Raw genomic sequence first — 20,442 nt, 5'->3', positions numbered from 1 at the left:
GAAGGGGCTTGGCCCGAATTGCTGACTGTCCCTCCCCAGACTCTGCCTGACATGCTGAGTATTCTCCAGCAATTTTTGTGTGTTGCTTGCATCCAATGTGAGAGTAGGCATCCTTAAATGCACTGTGCAGACACAAGAGTCTTAAAATGCTGGATAAAGCCCAATGCCAACTGGAGGAACAACACATAAACAAAAGGGGTTCTGCAGATACTGGAAATCTAGAGCAACACACACAAAACACTAGAGGATTTCAGCAGGTCAGGCAGCATCTATGGAAAGAAGTTAACAGTTTTTGGACTAGGGCCCTTCATTGGGACTGGAAAGGTAGGGGATAGAAGGCAGAATAAGAAGGTGGGAGAGGGGAAAGGGGGCAAACTGGCAGGTGATAGGTGAAACCAGGTGAGGTGGAAGGTGGGTGGGTTAGAGTGGGAAATGATATAGGTGGTTTAAAGGGATTGGATTATTTGACACATGGATATTAAAATATAGAAATATGCAGTGAAAGGCATCGTTTTGTGTTCATGACCAACACAATCTAAGGATTGTAATAGGGTAACCAACAAGTGTTGCCATACTTCCGGCTCCTTTGTAGCATGCCTACAAGTCACTAACCCTAACTGTATGTTTTTGGAACGTGGGAGGAAACCAGAGCCACCAGAGGAATCCTATATGGTCACTGGGAGAATCCATACAGACAAGGGTGGGAAATAATCCCAATGATAAAATCTGGTGCTGAAAAGCGAACGTACTAACCACAATGATACCGTGCTGCTCATGGAAGCTGGAAGGTGACCCTTGGATGAAGTAAAGGGTTAAAGAAGAAGAAAACTGATAGGAGAGGACACTGGACCATGGGAGAAAGGGAAGGAGAAGGGGCACGAGAAGAAGGTGATGGGCATATGAGGAAAAGGGAAGAAATAAAAGCTCTCATTGAGTCAGAATATGAGGTGCTATCTCTCTGTCCTGAGTGTGGCCTTATTGTGGCACTAGAGGAGACTATAGACCAACAATAAATTAACCTGGCAGATTCACAGGGGAAGTGTCACCTCACCTGAAAGAACTATTTGGGGTCCTGAATGGTGTTGACGAAGGAGATGCAGGAGCAGGTGTAACATCTTCACTCCATTGGCCACAAAAGGCAGGATTTTCCAGTGGCCATCCATTCAATCCACCTTCCCCTTCCCATTCTGACATGTCTTCCTCATAGTCTCCAACCTGATGGCATGAAAATCAATTTCTCTAACCTCCAGTAATTTTAACATCGTGGAAAATCAACAGGGAAGAAAGGATATGCTTGGTCAACTGTCATCTGCTTCCCTTTCCCAACACTTCTTATTTTGCCACCTTCCCCCTCCATTTCCAGTCCCGATGCAACGATTTGGCCCGATGTGTCAAATGTTTATTCCTCTCCATTGATGCTTCCTGACCTGCTGAGTTTTTCCAGTCTCTTGTATGTGTTGGAAGAGCCATACCTTGTATTCTGTCTGTTTTGTCTAAAACACAATGCCGTGAATATTGCATTTTCCAATTTTATAGATCAGCTTATTTCCCATTGTCCTTCTTGAAACCTCTTCCCACTTCTCATTCTGAACCTTCAGTACTCCCATTTTTGATTCCCAGCCCATCCTAGTCTCCTTCCCTTCACCCATCTTTGTCTCCTCGCTGCTCCTCTATCATCCAGCTTCACACATTCCCACCCCCCTCTGGTTCTAACTATTGCTCACCTCTGCCTTCTCTAATGATTCCCATTCCCATTAGCAGATTAGCAGGAACACAGCACTTATCTCCCTCCAGATGTCTCATGTACTCACACTCCCCTTTCCCTTACCTTTGCTCCATCTGCTTTTCTCCTTCTGTCTCTCTTTGCCATCTCTCATTCACCAGTAGCAATCTACTATTTCCAGTGCTGTTCACCTCCCCTACCTAGCACCTATCTACCTGTTAACTTTCACCCCATCTCCATCCACTAATCACCTCAGATTCCTTTCTTGACACTCCCCTTCTCCTTTCTGTTGCTGGTCACCTTGTCTTTCCTCTCTCAGTCCGGATGCAGAGTTTTGACCTGAAACATCATCAATTTCTTTCCTTCCACCAATGCTGCTCGACCTGCCAAGTTCTTCCAGAGAAACTGTGCACATTGATTTGTTGTGATCGCGGTGCTTCAATACAACGATGGACACTTGAGAGAGTTGCAGCTCTGGTAATTTGATCAGAAGGCGTGTTTAAGTCGAAGATCCTATTAATTACAAAAGGAGCATGTGAAGGCAATAAAAGCTCTAAAGATTCAATTATATTTTGAAATCGAGCCTGGGTACATTTGTTTTGATAATATTTATCAATATTGTGGGTAGGTAATTTGTTCAATATTTGCTGTTGCATGCGGATTCAGATCAAAAGCACAGATTTTCTGCTTGTCGGATTCATTTAAATATATCAACTAAGCTTTTAGTAGAAAAGGTACTTTCAGTAGAGTGATTAATCTTTTGGATTATGCAACAAGACACTTGTATAAAATGACAAAGGATACTGGGGAGAAACACTGAAATGGGATAAAGATTGATAACCTCACTGTAGAGCTAGATTGTAGGAAGGATATCGAGAATTTGGAGATGGTGCTGAAGAGGTTTTTCCCAGGTTTGAAATCTCTAATATCAGACTCCTTTAAGGCGAGAGGGAGTAACTTCAAAGGAGATGTGAGGTGCGGGTTATGACACAGAGAACGGCAGGTGCCTGCAATATGCTGCTTGGGGTGGTGGTAGAGGCAGGTACATTAGACACCTTTAAGGGATGTTTAGATAGGCACATGAATGTGAGAGAAATGGACAAATATGGACATTGAGCAGGCAGAAGGGATTAGTTTAGTTCGCCATTTAATTGGTTCGGCACAACATTGTGGGCGAAAGGGCCTGTTTCTGTGCAGTACTGTTCTACGCTCAGTGTTCTGTTAGTGACAGACAAACAGAAAACACCATCTGTGCTGAGAGTTCCAGGTCTGCTATAAGGTGAACACTTTCGGCTGATTCACAAACTGGTTTCACAACTAAACTCAGCTATCAATGCAATTTAAGTAATGGGGTACTATTCAGTATGTTCTCTCTCAAATCTATTGAAGTTATTTCTGATTCCCATTGAAAGAAGATATATAGTTAATCTCTACATCATAACTACACATTCTATTCTTAGTATTACTGTTTCTTTATGATGACAGACACCAGTGTCTGTCTCAGAAGGTTACTGCACTGATCTTTGAAAGGCAATGGAAGGAATTTAATATTTTGACTGCAGTAGAGATTCTAGTTATATATGAATTTATCAGCTGTTTGGCTGCAACTGACTTAAAAACATCATACATTGCCTCTGTTTCCCATGTTCAGCACAGCATATCCACAGGCTCTTGCCACAACACTTCTGTCACCTAGACATCTTAAAAGCAGATGCCTTCAATGCAACCATGCACATGCATGCAATTGCACATAAACATTTGCATGCTCACATACCATGTCTGCACTAACACAATTGTGTGCACGTATTTATGCATGTACACTTAAACATGTGCACTTGAGTGCACATATGCATAAGTGCTCATATGCACTTAAAGGGGTGTGCACATACATGCTACATACTCATGTACTGTCAGTTTTGTAGCTTTCTTCTTGACCTCAAGGCGTTCTGAAGAACTTTAAACCCAAGATATGCAATTGTGCTCTTATGTGGAAAGTACCACTTCCGTGCATGCAGTACAAGTTTCCACAAACAGCCATGATGTAGAGACTACCAGATGGTCTGTTTTATTTTCTGGTTTACACAGCATATATTGGATTTCATAAAGAGGAATTACTCAGAGAGCTGAAGTTGTTGATATATTCAAAGAATTCCCAGGAATGTCTAATACTCAGAATTCCCTACCTCTCTGAGTTTTGGTTGGCCAAGGAGTAAGTGTACGAATCCTCATCCTATAGTAAATCTTACACTATTTTACAAGTATTTCAGTATCTCTGGTTCAGCAGGCTGGCTTTATTATAATAATAACAACAAATCACCTCAAAGAGAATGCTTTGGTCACGATTAATTAATTTCCAACATCTGGCTTAAATGCTTCCCCTCTAATTATGGTATATGGAAAGGAAATTAAATTGATTTTGGAGCTCATCTAGATTCGTGTTAACACGTGCAATAATGTTTGGACACAAATGCCGCAGTAATATTTCTCTTTCAATTGCATAACATTCCTGCACTTATAAAACACCGATCGCATTCGGTGCTGACTAACTCTCAGGAGAATGCACTGCTTCCATGGGGATAAATAAGATTGAGCTGCTGCTTGCAAGAGTTTGAGTGGAAAAATACACTTAATCCAATTCTAACGCTTGAGGAATATTTTTTTTCAGATAAAGCTGTATGAAACGAAAGATAAGGCAGATTTATCAGCAGAATGTGTCACACAGGAAACAGCACACAAAGCATTTCAGGATGAAACTGCAATGCTTTGTCTTAAAACAGTGGGAAGCAGCTAATAATAATCTTCTGCTTGTCTGAGAGAGGCCTTTTAGAAATACTGTCAGTAATTTTATTTTTCAGTAGTTTGACATTGCTAAAACTTATAACTGATTACAATCATATTGTTTGGACTGACTATGGGGACATTACTGATATCCGGCTGGTGCCCAGACACCATAAGCAAGTGGAAAATCTACACATCGCTTTTAGTTCAGAATCATCTCTTCTGACGGTTCTGAAAGCTCAAAGGAAAATCAAAACCAAGCTTTTCAAAAACTGTCAACTCCATAGACCTAAATTTTCTGACCAGCATTTCCTTGGGATGGCTTTATATTCAGTCAGTAGTTAATTTCTTCCTTCATAAAAAAAGTGTGGTTATTCTTTCTGCTTTGCTGATTGCAGTTGACAATTTAAATGGGGGGCTTTATGTAGCATATAACTTTGATAATCTCATATTAATTCTGCAAAAGGAACATTTCATGGATGTCACAAAACTGAAATAAAAAACACAAAATGCTGCATATACTCGCAGTTAAGCAGCTCCTCTGCTGAAAGCAGAAGTGATTTAGCTTTTCTTGTACATTGAAACACGCTGTGAAGTGCATTGTTTGTGTCAAATCAAATCAGCATGGACCGTGCTGGGCAGCCTGCAAGTGTCACCATACTTCTAATGCTAATGCAGCATACTCACAACTCACTAACCCTAACCATATCTCTTTGGAATGAAACTGGAGCACCTAAAGGAATCTCACGAGGTCAGAGGGAGAACGTACAAACTCCTGATAGACAGTGGTGAGAATTGAACACCAATCCTATCGCTGGTGCTGTAAACTGTTATGCAATTCACTACCCCAGCGGTCCCCAACCATTGGGCCGCGGACCAGTACCGGGCCGCAAAGCATGCGCTACTGGGCCGCGAGGAAACAATATGATTTGGCGATAGGAGTCAGCTGCACCTTTCCTCGTTGCTTGTCATGCCTACTGCTGAGCCATTACGCATGCGAGGTCATTACCCGCGCGTCATCCATGTCAGCGCGGGAAGAAGATCAACTCCTCGAGCTTGCAAATGACGGCGGGCTGAAAAGTATGTTTGACATAATATCTCTGCCGGCATCCTGGATCTCAAAGTCAAGGCTAAATATCCTGAGATAGCCACGAAAACACTGAAAACGTTGCTTCCATTTCCAACATATCTCTGCAATGAACGGAACGAAAACCAAATTGAGTAATAGACTGGACATAAGAAACCCCGTTCGAGTATCGCTGTCTCCCATCACCCCTCGATGGGACCATCTTGTTGCAGGGAAACAAGCATTCAGCCCAGGGTTCCCACTGATTCAGCGATATTAGTGTGTTGCAATGATTTTATATGCTCATACGGGGAAAATATGTGCTGTGTTTTTAATGTCCAAACGTTACTTAAAATGTTATGATGCTATTGACTTACTTATATAACCATATAACAATTACAGCACGGGAACAGGCTATCTCTGCCCTTCTAGTCCGTGCTGAACGCTACTCTCACCTAGTCCAACTGACCTGCACTCAGCCCATAACCCTCCATTCATTTTCTGTCCATATACCTAATTTTTACCTATCCAATTTTTCTTTAAATAATATCGAACCTGCCTCTACCACTTCCACTGGAAGTTCGTTCAACACTTACTTCAAGCTCCCCTGTCCTTCCCTGATAATTGATTTCGCTACATTCATGCGAGGAAAATGTGCGCTGTGTGTTTAATATTAAATTCGTTGGATAAACCCTTTTAGAAATAAAATTAAGTGTATTAGCCACTTATCGCCTATATTCTGGTCGTGATTAACATCTCTCCCCCCCCCCAACAGAATCGCCAAAAATGATTTGTAGACAACATTGGCACGTACACGCATATGCAAAGCACGCATGCGCAAGGCTTCATGGTCATTGTAGTCTCTCTGTATAAACAACGTGTTTGGATCTACTCTTGTCCATTGGCAACCCTACCCCTCCCCGCCCCCCGGGTCGGCCGGTCCGCAAGAATATTGTCAATATGAAACCGATCCGCAGTGCAAAAAAAGGTTGGGGACCCCTGCACTATCCTATCTGGACTTAATGTTCCAGATAATTAAACTTTCATTAGCGTGCTGGCAGACATGTTGTGTCAAATGCGTAATAAAACTCAGAATCAGGTTTAATATTACTGGTATATAAGAGGACATTAGAGTTAAAGGGCAAAAGTTTAGGGGTAACATGAGGGGGAACTACTTTACTCAAAGAGTGGTAGCTGTGTGGAACGAGCTTGCAGCAGACGTGGTTGAGGCAGGTTCGATGTTGTCATTTAAAGTTAAATTGAATGGATATATGGACAGGAAAGGAATGGAGGGTTATGGGCTGGGTTCAGGTCAGTGGGACTAGGTGAGTGTAAGAGTTTGGCATTGACTAGAAGGGCCGAGATGGCCTGTTTCCGTGCTGTAATTGTTATATGGTTATATGTCATGAAAGTTGTTCACTTACTGTTTGTAAAGCTTCCCAGGCTGTGCTCCAGTTTATAGCATTCCAAACTTTGCTGTGTATTTTAATATCAATAGTCACATTATGCACAAAACAGCATACATTATCACTTTTAAACCAATATGTTGAATACCATGAAATTAGTGTTGGTTCTGGATATTTGATTGGAAGTCATTCATTTATATCTTTTGCAAAAACTTAGAAGTTTTTAAACTTTGGCACAGCAAGGAACTTTGGGATGAAGCAGACTGAACCCAGCTTTCACGGCTGGGTTCAATAACTGCACAATTCTAGGGCTGAGGGAATCAAGATGCAATGTTAGATTGTGTTAAATGGAGCCATACCCATTGGAATTTAGAAGAATGTAAGTGAAGTGTCTTAAATTCAGAAAGGGATCTACAGGGCAGACACAATATTCTGGGACAAATATCATAGCATTCTCAAATGGCTTTGTCCATTTAGAGCTGGGTGGAGGAGAAACCCTTTCACATGCAGATTTCTTAAAATATGGAATTCTAACCTCATCAGGCAGGTGGATAATTGGTCCTGAAAATGCTCAAGGCTGGAATCAAGAGACTTGTGGATGTTAATAGAACAATGGAACAGGGGAATAAAGTATAAAAGTGGGTTAAAATACACATAGACATAACTGAATGGGAGAACAGACTCAAATAGCTGTATGACCTCTTATGTTTTAATAACTTCACTGTTGCAAATCATGATTTTTGCACAAACCTTAGCCAAGTTTCAACAGAAATCAAATTTGCAACAAATTCAGACTTTACGTTTATATTAATAGCAATTTATCAAATTTAAATCTCATTTTTTGAAGGATTGACATTCGGCATAATTTCTGCTCTTGTAGTTGTAAAATTGCAATTCTAGTAACTGGATGGCTGGGACTGTTCTTGCAGATTAAGATGAACAGGTGCCCAAAAAAGGCAAAATTCATGGTGAGCCCTGAAGAAAATTATATGAGGCTGATAACTATTTCATTTCCATCAAATTGAATAACTTGGAGTCAGAGTTTAGTCAAAACTTAATTTTAGTTATGCATTGAGCAACACCTTGTTGTGTTTAAAGTCTTCTGCTTCATTTGTGGTCCAGTCAATGGACTAATAATTCAAAGGCATAAACCGACCAAGTTCAAATCCTACCACAAAATCTGGCAAATTTGAATCCAATATATTTAAATTTAAAAACTAGTAGATAATAGTGACCGTGAAATTCTGGGATTGCTTAGAAAGGCAAATGGTTTACAAAAGTATTTGAAGAAGACTAATCTGACATGTTTACTGGGTCATACCCTCAATCTGACTCTGCAGCCACAGCAGTTCAGTTGACCCTGAAAATCCTTCTGAAATAGCTTAGGAATTGTCAATAAAATGCCAGTATTGGCAAAGATCATCACACACCATAAATGTACATGAAAAAGTGTGAGACAAATTGCAAAATGTTTTTCTATGAGTATATTTTAAGTATTTCTGAGAAGTATTTAAAAGCATTACAAATATTTAAGGCTCATGCTTTTGCTCCTTAAGGAAGCTGGGAACTTTCCCTGGGCTGGAAGCTGCATTATGGGTTGTCTGTACTGTTTGATTTCACAGATAAAACCCATCTGTTGTTTTGTATGAAAGGTAAACGCTGTGACTTTGAAATTCCTTTGCTCTGTGCATATGTGGTTACATCCTTCATGACTGTGTTTTTTACTCATTTTCTCGGAAATCAGCTTGCTTTGAATGCAGTTGTTAGGGCAAATATTAACACCAGCAACTAACTTCATGCAACCAATCTTTAGACCTAAATATAGATTGTAGATTAAGTTTAAAATGCAGCCCTGGACAATAGGATCCCAGAACTGTGGACAGCAGGCAATTGAAAAACCAGACAATACTAATTAACATGCATTTTGGATGTCTGTAGTGTTTGTGCAAAGAAGGAGGTGTGAAAATTATATGTAATTCAAAGGAAGCATTGTAGGTACATTGTAAATATGGAATTGTCCTTTGATCTTTAGCATATAAAATTTCTTGTAGCTTTGGGTCGAACAGGCCTCTTCTCCCAAGAATGTCTAATTTTGTTGGATAAAAGACGGCTATTATATCTACCAGCAATGTCTCTTTGGTGACTTTGTTCATGATACAACACAGTTACAAATGATCCAAATCAATATAATGAGTGACAATATTTATATTTGCAAAATATGTAGCAATTGGTATATTTTCCAAGGTGGGGCAGAATGAGTATCATTATTTATATTTTCTATGGTCAATAGAAAAGAACTTCAGAGGTTGGAGTCTCAGAATAGTGAGTTTTTTTTTTTGCAGTTATACAAGGAATTGGGGAGGCCACACGTGGAATGCTCAGCACAGTTAATAGGATATCAGAGTTCTGGAGGTAGTCCAAAGGAGATTCACCAGCCTAGCTCCTGGGATGACATGGTTGTTCTATCAAGAGAGGCTAGATAGGTTGGATCAGCTTTGCTTCAAATTTAAGGGATTACCTTCCTCAAACAAAGAAGACCCTAAGGGAGAACATGAGATTGCAGATGCTAGAATCCCGAGCAACAAACAATCTGCTGGATGAAGTCAGCAGGCATCATCTTTCGAGGAAAGGAATAGTCAATATACACAGAGATTCTGCAGATGCTGGAAATCCAGAATAACACATACAAAATGCTGGAGAAGCTCAGCAGGTCAAGCAGCATCTATGGAAAAGAAATAAACAGTCGACATTTCAGAAACACTGATTGTTTATTCCTTTCCATAGTTGCTACCTGATTTGCTGAGTTTCTCCAACATTTTGTAGGTATCACCAAGGAATTGTCAGTGGTTTTTACTTGAAACCCTTCATTGTGCTGATGCAGAGTTTTTGACCTGAAACATCGACAAGATCTTGAGGCACTTGACAGGGTAAGTGCTGACATGTTTTCATGCTGTGGAAATTCACAAACGAGGGGACATAAATGCAAAATAAGGGTTCAGTAATTTTATAACTGCAATACAGAGAAATGTATTCTCAGAGAGAAATAAAACTCCAGAATTGTCTTTCCCTGAGGATGGTGGAGGCCAGATTATTAGATAGGCTTAGCCTTCACTTTATTTGGTAGCCGTGTATACCTCGTAAATGCAAAAATCTAATCAGCCAATCATGTGGCCGCAAATCAATGCAGAAATGCATGCAGGCATGGTTAAGAGGTTCAGTGGTTGTTCAGAACAAACATCAGAATAGGGAAGAAATATGATCTAAGTGACTTTGACCATGGAATGATTGTTGGTGCCAGGCAGGGTGGTTTGAGTATCTCAGAAACTGCTGATCTCCTGGGATTTTCATGCACAACCTTCTCTAGAGTTTACAGAGAATGATGCAAAAAACAGCAAAATATCCAGTGATGACAGTTCTGTGGGCAAAAACACCTTGTTAGTCAGAGAGATTAGAGGAAAATAGCCAGGCTGGTTCAAGCTAACAGGAAGACAACAGTAACTCAAATAAACACACGTTACTACAGTGGTGGGCAGAAGAGTTTCTCTGAATGCACAACACGTCAAACCTTGAAGTGGATGGGCTACAGCAGCAGGAGACTATGAACATACTCACAGAGGCCACTTTAATGGGTACAGGAGGTACCTAACAAAGTGGTCACTGAGTCTATTTAAGATGGATGCGGATAAATATATGAAGGGTAGAGGAATTGATGTTATGGAGAATTGGGGATGAGGTTAGCACAGATCAGCTATGATTATATTGAATGGTGAGGCAGGCTTGAGGGGCCAGATCACCAACCCCAGCTATTTTCTCATGTTCTTGTATTCAAGTGTCGATGTTACTATGACACATAACTCACATATGCTAGAGGGGATACATTTCTGCTCTGTGAGTTAAGAATCTATTTGAAATTGTTGCTATTCTGGGAAACTAGCATTGAAATATTGAGTGTGAAACTGATTCATAAGTGCCATATTTATAATTAATACTGTAAATCGGAACATCAACCTGGCTGATCATTTCTACTTTAATTTCAACATTTATTTTGGTTGCATTTGAACATCCATACTGCTAAGTCCAGTATGAAAGTTTGTTTCAGCAACAGAATCTCCATTCACTTAAGGAAATTTGAATTATTATTGTAAATAGGTGATGCAACCAGGCAGCATGTAGTTTATTATCAGATGGGCTAGTAAATCTTGGTGATCTTGTTGACTGAAAGGAGACAATCAAGTCTCATAAAACTTTTCACTTGTAGAGGAGTTTAAACTCTATAGCTCAATAGTTATTTCAAAGTTTCATTTATTATCAAAGAGTGTATGCAGCATACAACTCTGAGATTCTTCTTCTCCAGATAGCCACGAAACAAAATAAAACCGTTGAATTCAGTTCAGAGAGAAACAGCAAACCCACCAACACAATCATCAACCTCTTAAACCCCCTCGCCCACACAAAAACAATGAGAAAGAACAGGAAAAACACAGAATATAAACACCATAAGACTGGGGGAAAAATGTTCATAGTCTATTGTCCAAAATCCATATGCAGAAACCTCGATAACATTCAACAGCATTATTCAAAGGGAGAGGCACAGTGATAGGCCACCTGGGCTCCCCTTTGTGGCAGCAGAGTGATTCCACCAGCAATCAGAAGGCTGTTGGCACTCAGTCTCTGCATTTGCCTTGATGTTTCATTCTTTCTCGTCGCTTTACTCAGCAAGTGAGAAAGCTTTAATAGAGGAAATGGAGTCGAGTATCAGCTCTCACCCTGTCTCCTAGTTTCTTCACCTTTTTTTTTTCAAAGTTATGTCAATTATATTACCAAATTTAAGTTATATTTATTTTTTTTCTTTTGGGTGTTTGTACCAAGAATCCCTAAGCTGGGGAACCAATATCCTTGCAGGTTGGTCTATTAGAGCCGTTGGGGAGAGTTTAAACTAAGTTAGTAGGGAGATTGGAACTGGAGGGAAAGGCTGAGGATGGGCAGTTGGTATACAATTTGATCCAGTGTGCAGTGAGACTATGAGGATGGACAAGCAGATGATAAGGCAAAATTGCAGTCAGTGGGATAAGGTGAAGTGTAACATATAACCATATAACAATTACAGCACAGAAACAGGCCATCTCGGGCCTCCTAGTCCGTGCTGAACGTTTACTCTCACCTAGTCCCACCGACCTGCACTCAGCTCATAACCCTCCATTCCGTTCCTGTCCATATAGCTATCCAATTTAACTTCAAATGACAATATCGAACCTGCCTCAACCACTTCTGTTAGAAGCTCGTTCCACACAGCTACGACTCTCTGAGTAAGGAAGTTCCCCCTCATGTTATCCCTAAATTTCTGGCCTTTAACTCTCAACTCAGGTCCTCTTGTTTGAATCTCCCCCACTCTTAATGGAAAAAGCCTATCCACGTCAATTCTATCTACCCCTCTCATAATTTTAAATACCTCTATCAAGTCCCCCCTCAACCTTCTACATTCCAAAGAATAAAGACCCAACTTGTTCCACCTTTCTCTGTAACTTAGGTGATGAAACCCAGGTAACATTCTAGTAAATCTTCTCTGTACTCTCTCAATGTTATTGACATCTTTCCTATAATTTGGTGACCAGAACTGTACAGAATACTCCAAATTTGGCCTTATCAATGCCTTGTACAATTTCAACATTACAACCCAACTCCTATACTCAATGCTCTGATTTATAATGGCCAGCATACCAAAAGCTTTCTTCACCACCCTATCCACATGAGATTCCACCTTCAGGGAACTATGCACCATTATTCCTAGGTCCCTCTGTTCTACAGCATTCTTCAATGCCCTACTATTTACCATATATGTCCTATTTTGATTAGTCCTACCAAAATGTAGCACCTCACATTTATCTGCATTAAACTCCGTCTGCCATCTTTCAGCCCACTCTTCTAACTGGCCTAAATCTCTCGGCAAGCTTTGAAAACCTACTTCATTATCCACAACTCCACCTATCTTAGTATCATCTGCATACTTACTCATCCAATTTAGCACCCCATCATCCAGATCATTAATGTATATGACGAACAACATTGGACCCAGTACAGATCCCTGAGGCACACCACTAGTCACCGGCCTCCAATCTGACAAACAGTTATCGACCACCACTCTCTGGCGTCTCCCATCCAGCCACTGCTGAATCCATTTTACTACTTCAATATTAATACCTAACGATTGAACCTTCCTAACTAACCTTCGGTGTAGAACCTTGTCAAAGGCCTTACTGAAGTCCATATAGACAACATCCACCACTTCACCCTCGTCAACTTTCCTAGTAACCTTTTCAAAAAATTCAATAAGATTTGTCAAACATGACCTTCCCCACACAAATCCATGTTGACTGTTCCTAATCAGACTCTATTTATCCAGAGATGTACATGAGGTGTAAAATCAAAAAGAGTGATGAATAAGGTAGATAATCTTGTAGTGCAAAAAAGCATTGGCAGGTATGACACTGTGGGCATTACTAAGATGTGGCTGAAAGAAGATCACAGTTGGGAGCTGAACATCTAAGGATACACCTTGTATCAAAAGGACAAGCAGGTATGTAGAGGGTGTGGTTTGGCTATCTTGGTAAAAAATGAAATCAAATCCTTAGAAAGAGGTGACATAGGATCAAAAAGTGTGAAATCATTGTGGGTAGGGTTAAAAAACTGCAAGAGTGCAAAGACTCTGATAGGAGTTCTATACAGTCCCACGAGCAGGATTCAGGATGTGGGATATAAATTTCAATGGTAAATAGAAAAGGCATGTAATAAGGGCAATGGTATGATAGTCACAGGGGATTTCAAGATGCAGGTAGATTAGGAAAATTAGTTTGGCGCTGGATCCCAAGAGAGGGATCTTGTAGAATATTTATGAGACGGCTTTTTAAGAGCAGGTTGAGGTTGAGTTCACTAGGGAAAGGCCATTCTGGATTGGGTGTTGTGTAATGAATTAGATTTAATTAGGGAGCTTTCAGTGGGAGGTAGTGATCATAATGTGATAGAATTCACCCTGCAGTTTGAGAGGGAGAAGATAAAGTCAGATATATCAGTATGGCAGTGGAGAAAAGGGAATTACAGAGGCATGAAAGAGGAACTGGCCAAAGTTGCTTGGAAGATGACACCAGCAGGAATGATGGCAGAACAGCAATGACTGGAGTTTTTGCAGGCAATTTGGAAGACATAGGACAGATATATCCCAAAGATAAAAATGTATTTTAAAGGCAATCATAAGTGACAAGGAACATCAATGCCAGCATAAAAGCAAAAGAGAGGGCAAATAATAGAGCAAAATGTATTGAGAAGTTATAAAATTAGAAAGCTTTTAAAAACCAACAGAAGGCAACCAAAAAGATCATAAGAAGAGAAAAGATGAAATATGAAGGTAACCTAGCCAAAAATATCAAAGAGGATACTAATCACAAACAGAGGAAATCCAAACAACACAAACAAAATGCTGGAGGAACTCTGCCGACCAGGCAGCATCAATGGAAAAGAGTACGGTCAACATTTTGGGCCAAGACCCTTCATCGGGACCTGATGAGTTCTGATGAATGGTCTTTGCCCAAAACATTGGCTATACTCTTTTCCATAGATGCTGCCTGGCCTGCTGAGTTCCTGCAGCATTTTGTGTGTGTTGCAAAGCAGATACCGAAAGATCTTTCAGATATATAAAGAGTAAAAGAGAGGTGATAGTGGATATTGGATTGCTGGAAAATGATGGCAGAGAGGTAGTAATGGGGGCAAAGAAATGAACATACCAAAGAAGTACTTTGTTTCAGTTTTCACTGTGGAAGACACTAGTCAAATACCAGAAATTCAGGAGTGTCGGGGTAAAAAGGAATGGAGTTGTTATTACAAAGAGAAGGTGCTTGGAATGCTGAGGGCAGATGACCAGATGGGGGTTTTGAAAGAGGTAGCTGAAGCGATTGTGGAGGCATTGGTAATGCTCTTTCAAGAATCACTAGATTCTAGAATGGTTCCAGAGGTCTGGAAAATTACATCTGTCACTCCACTCTGTAAGAAGAGAGGAAGGCAGAAGAAAGAAAATAATAGGCCAGTTAGCCTGATTTTAGTGATTTCGAAATTGTTGGAGTCCATGATTAAGAATGAGGTTTCAAGGAACTTGGGGGCACATGATTAAATAGGTCAAAGTCAGTATGGTTCCCTTCAGGGGAAATCATGCCTGATGAATCTGTTGGAATTCTTTGAGGAAATAACAGACAAAGTAGATAAAGGAGAGGAAGTCGATGACGTTTACATGGATTTTCAGAAGGCCTTAGACAAGGTGCCACACATGAGGCTGCTTAATAAAATAGGACCACATGGCATTACAGGAAAGATACTAGCATGAATAGAAGATTGCCAGGGGCCAAGTGGTCTTAATAAAGGGGGCCTATTCTGGTTGGCTGCTGGTGACAAGTGCTGTTCTGCAGGGCTTGGTACTGGGACCACTTCTTTCAAGTTATATGACAATGATTTGGATGACAGAATTGATGGTTTTCTCACCAAGTTTGCAGACTTTACAAGGACAAGGAAGCGGAGGGGCAAGTAGTGATGAGGAAGTAGGGAGTCTGAAGAAGGACTTGGACAGATTGGGAGAAATGGCAAAGAAGTGGTAGATGGAATATAGTGTAGGGAAGTGTATGGTCATGCACTTTGGTAGGAGGAATAAAGGCATAGACCATTTTCTAAACAGGGAGAAAATTCTATAAAAAATCAGAGATACAAAGGGACTTGGGAGTCCTGCTGCAGGATTCCCTAAAGGTTAACTTGGGGAATTGTGAGTAGTTTTGAGCCCCTTATCTTAGAAAAGATGTGCTGGAATTGGAGAGAGTCCAATGGAGGTTCACGAGAATTATTCCAAGAATAAAGGGATTAATGTATGAGGAATGTTTTTGATGGCTCTAGGCCTGTACTTGTGAGTTTAGAAGAATGGGGGGGTGGTGTATTGAAACTAGCAAGTGTTGAAAGGCCTCAATAGAGTAGATGTAAAGAGGATGTTTCCTTTGTGGGGGAGTCTAGGACCAGAGTGTACAACCTCAGAATAGAGGGAAGTTCCTTTAGAACAGAGATGAAGAGGAACTTCTTTAGCCAGAGGGTGGTGAATCTGTAGAATTTATTGCCACAGAAGGCTGTGGGGGCCAGGCCACTGGGTATATGTAAAGCAGGTTCTTGGTTAGTCAGGTCATTAAAGGCTCCTGAGAGAAGACAGGAGAACGGTGTTGAGAGGGATGATAATCAGCCATGATGGAATGGTGAAACAGACTCAATGGGCCGAGTGGCCTTAGTCTTTTGCTCTGTCTGTGGTCTAACTGCAGTTTTGTTTATTGTTTAAATGCAACCAGGGCCTTCATTGATTTTTTTTTTACTGAACTGTTAAAATTGCTTTTACAGCATCTTTTTTTCATGGCCTCCAGTCATCTCACATTGCTTCATTGTTAATAATTTTTCTTTAACATATAGTTTTTGTTATGTTGGAAACATTGCAACAATCTGTGCACATCAGTCTCCAGCAAAAGCAACATGATAATGTTTATTCAATCTGTTTTACTTGACGTTAGTGACCCACGACATTTGTTAGCTTAAAATCTGCAGTAAGGTGAGCATTCTGGACTCTATAGGAGCCAAAAGGAGGATAATGCCTTTAAATAAAAAGGGCTAACCCAGCATGGGGCTCTGGTTCTGACCTGTTTTAATGCATGAGCGTATTTTTGTACAGTTTGCGATGGCATCGCACATGATGAGTGTATGCTCATTATACATGGACTGGATCACATCAAAAATGCAGAAGTCCTCCACATGAAATACCTGTCCGTGTCTGACAACTAGACTACAGATACTCATAGCACATTAAAAATATGATGTGACAGAGAATTTCTAGGACAATTGGCTCTGAGATTTCAATTTAATAGCTGATGCAAAATGCCAAGCAGAAAAAAATAAACTATCTTTGCAGAGGCATGTAAATTTTATTGACTTATTTTGAGAAAGTGTAAATGTGGATACACACAGGATACAGCTGGCACAGCTATATAATTAACCTTTCTACAAGCAATAATTGCTTCAAATTTAAAGTATAATCACAAAAAACATTTTGTAAATGTTTCTTTACTTTGTTAGTCAAGTAAAGGTTTAGTTATTTGGCATTTTACAATCTGGCATCTGGTAACTGCCATTTCAGAAACAGACAGCATTGAGGGAGGGTCAGGTTGATTCTACATTAACCAGCACCTGGTTGACAACAGTTTGCAGTTTTCACTTCATTTCTTCAAAGTAATTCAGACAGGCTAAACGACTTGAGGTTGATTAACACATTTAAACTTTTCAAAACATTGGTTCCAGTTTCCTCTCAAATCACTTGTACTAAAAAGAAATCCTGTACAAATGATTGTTCAATTAGTTGGTGCCAGGCACCATTCATGTTACAAATTCCATGTGTCAGTAGAATGTCAGGGAAAACTTCATCTGCTGATAAAATTGGAATTGTTAATTACTTTTTCCCCAGAAGGCACCATTGTCGCAGATTAACCGGACACTGAAAGCTCACACTTGTTTCTCAATCATGGTTCGTTATGTGCTGTGTCATATGACTTGGGCAATCATTGTCTTTTCATAATCATGATTGTCCTTGGCAAATTTTTCTCCGGAAGTGGTTTGCCATTGACTTCTTCTGGGTAGTGTCCTTACAATTCAGATGACCCCTGCTGTTATCAATAACGCTCAGAGATTGCCAACCTGGCGTCAGAGGTCGCATAATCAGTACTTGTGATGTGCACCAGCTGCTGCCATGGCTTCACCTGACCCTGGGGGGGGGGGGGGGCTAAGCAGGTGCTACATCTTGCCCAAGGGTGACCTGCAGGCTAGCAGAGAGAAGGAGCACTTTATACCTTGTTTGGTAGAGATTTTTCTCCACCCTGCCACCCACCTAACCTCGGTCATACTTCATCTACTTATGCACAAGGAAGAACAACATGACCCTGTCCCCTCTCCATTCTGAAGCTGAACAAAGAAGTGGCATTTTATACAGAATTAAATAGTTGGGTACAAATATTGACCAATTGGTTACCTTGTGTCTGTTCAAATTCCTTATTTGCATGATCAATCACCAATCACAGCACGATAATACAGGTATTAACAGCCAATAGAATCCTCATGTTAAAGGCCAATAATACTTGATAATTTGTAAAGTAACTGACCAACGTTAAGTGTCACCCTAGAATCCTTTGTTTGCATCCTTATTTTGTCTTGGTGCACCAGATAGCTCTGGCCCCTGTTGTGCAAAGGGGAGCTGTGCTCATCAAAAACCTCCCTTCAAAGGCTTATCTTGCCTGGGCTGACTGCACTCTGTCTGTAAACTATACTTGCCTGGACATTACCTTAACTCCTACCTTGCTGCAACATCCACAGCATGACTGAATGATTTTGCAAATGTTCAATCACTTTACACTGGACAGTTTTGTATTTCTGTGGCACTTGCCACTAACTTAATGTCTGAAAGTTATTTACACCAGTGAAGACTTGCTTTATTGACGACATTTTTCAAGGTTGTATCCTTTTGTGTCTTGTCTGCTTACACCTGAAAACAAATTTTTTGGTGCACCCAATAAATTTGGAGGGACTGCGAGAATGGGATTCTGGTCAGTTTGCCAAGAGTGTGGGAAAATAGGAAACTTGTAAATTAAATGCAAGCATGAGAACTGGTGCTCCAGAAATTTGGAAGGGAACATAAGAGCTCGACTTCATCCACAGGAGGTTTTTTTTCATTTTTGTGCCATTAACTGTGACTCTTTCATACAACACTTGGTCAAGTGATGTGTTACTGAGGCCGCCAACTCTCCTGCTGAATTCAACTCTGTGGTTCTGGTTTGAACCAGTCCAAAATGAGATATAGAGCTGTTGGCCCCAGGGCCACTCAGAATAGATATTAGTAAGTAGATAATTAGTGAATAATAATTTTATCTCTTAGCTTTCATCACTTTGCCGATGACAAAGAATAGGTTTGGGTGGGAAATAAATGGCTTAAATATGACCACCATTAAGGCATAGTAACTTTTGTAATAAAGGAAATGAGGCAGCCAATTTGCATTCACAAGGTCCCACAAAACAGCGGTGTTCATATGACCTATAATCTGCTAGGTAGAGGTAGATAAGTATGGGCATGGATTTGGTGAAAAACGCCCTACGTCCTACCAGGAGGTCCATTGTTGCAACCTCAGAGAATAGAAGGACGCTCAGTTTGATGCCTTGAAGAAAGGGTGTCTCCTTTTCCACTGGGCCAATGTTGTAAAATGGGACTTAGAACCTCAACCTTTTGACACAAGCATAAACTGAGCCACAGTTGATAAAGAGAAATAATGGTTATGAAGGCATTCTGACTAGATTTCCTCTCACAACTCAAGGGATACAATGCTTAATGAGGACGATAACAGGTGCAGGTAGTGGGATAAAGATATTCATGCAAGTCTTCTGTTTTTTTGCACATTTGGCTAACAGTGTGGAAACACCTGTAGGGGAAGGAATGAAGTGTGAAGATATTACTGCTGTACACGGCAACTTGCTAATAACTTCTCCACCTGTCCCCGACTGCATGCAGACTTGGAGTACTAAGGTCTGTTACACCTCATTTCATGCCACTATATTGGAGTTTAATAATTCCAGTCCAGACTGTGACCTTCCCTGATGATGGCTGAGAATGCAGAGCAACTGTGTCTCAGAGAAACAACCATCAGAGCCAATAAACATCATTTAGAAAAAATTACAGTGCAATTTTGTTTTCCTTTTCTATTGAACGAGGCATGGCCAAGGCAGTTGCTGTTCTGCCTCCAAGTTATTTGTACGATATTAAAAAGTTTTTCAGATTTCTGGAGCTGGTTGGTTTAATTGTTCATCAGTTCCAGTGCGTAGGCTGAAATGATATTTCCTACACAGTGAACCATCCGATTAAAAAAAAGAAGCAATAATCCTCTTAGTTGGCTTCAATTTGCAATGAGTTGAGTACCTGACATAGCAAACATAATTGAGTAGTCCACAATCTGCTTCCGATTTGGGCATAAAAGATCATGGAATTTGTGAGTTGAACACTAGAAACATAATTGGAAAGCATCGAAGAAAATGTCACGTAGTTAACATTGAACAAAGGGACTTGTTTTCCCCAACCCTACCCCCAATCTGCAGGGGTAACAGACTGGGAAGGAAATGACTAAGAGTGGGTGTTTTCAAGTCTGCCAATATACACCAGGAGCAAGGAACAAATTTCCATAGGAATTCGGCTGATCAAGCAGCATCTGTGTGGGGCAGAGGAATTATCAACATTTTGAGATCAAGATGCTGAATTCTCTATCCCATCCCCAAACAAAGATGCTGTTTGATCTGCTGAGCTCCCCCAGCTGGTTGTTTTGATTTTCCTCCTGATTCCAGTATCTGTAGTTTCTTACATCAACATATACTTGGAT

Source organism: Mobula birostris, chromosome 19 (genome assembly GCF_030028105.1).
Source record: "Mobula birostris isolate sMobBir1 chromosome 19, sMobBir1.hap1, whole genome shotgun sequence".
Lineage (NCBI taxonomy): Eukaryota > Metazoa > Chordata > Chondrichthyes > Myliobatiformes > Myliobatidae > Mobula > Mobula birostris.
This window is presented reverse-complemented; position numbering follows the sequence as displayed.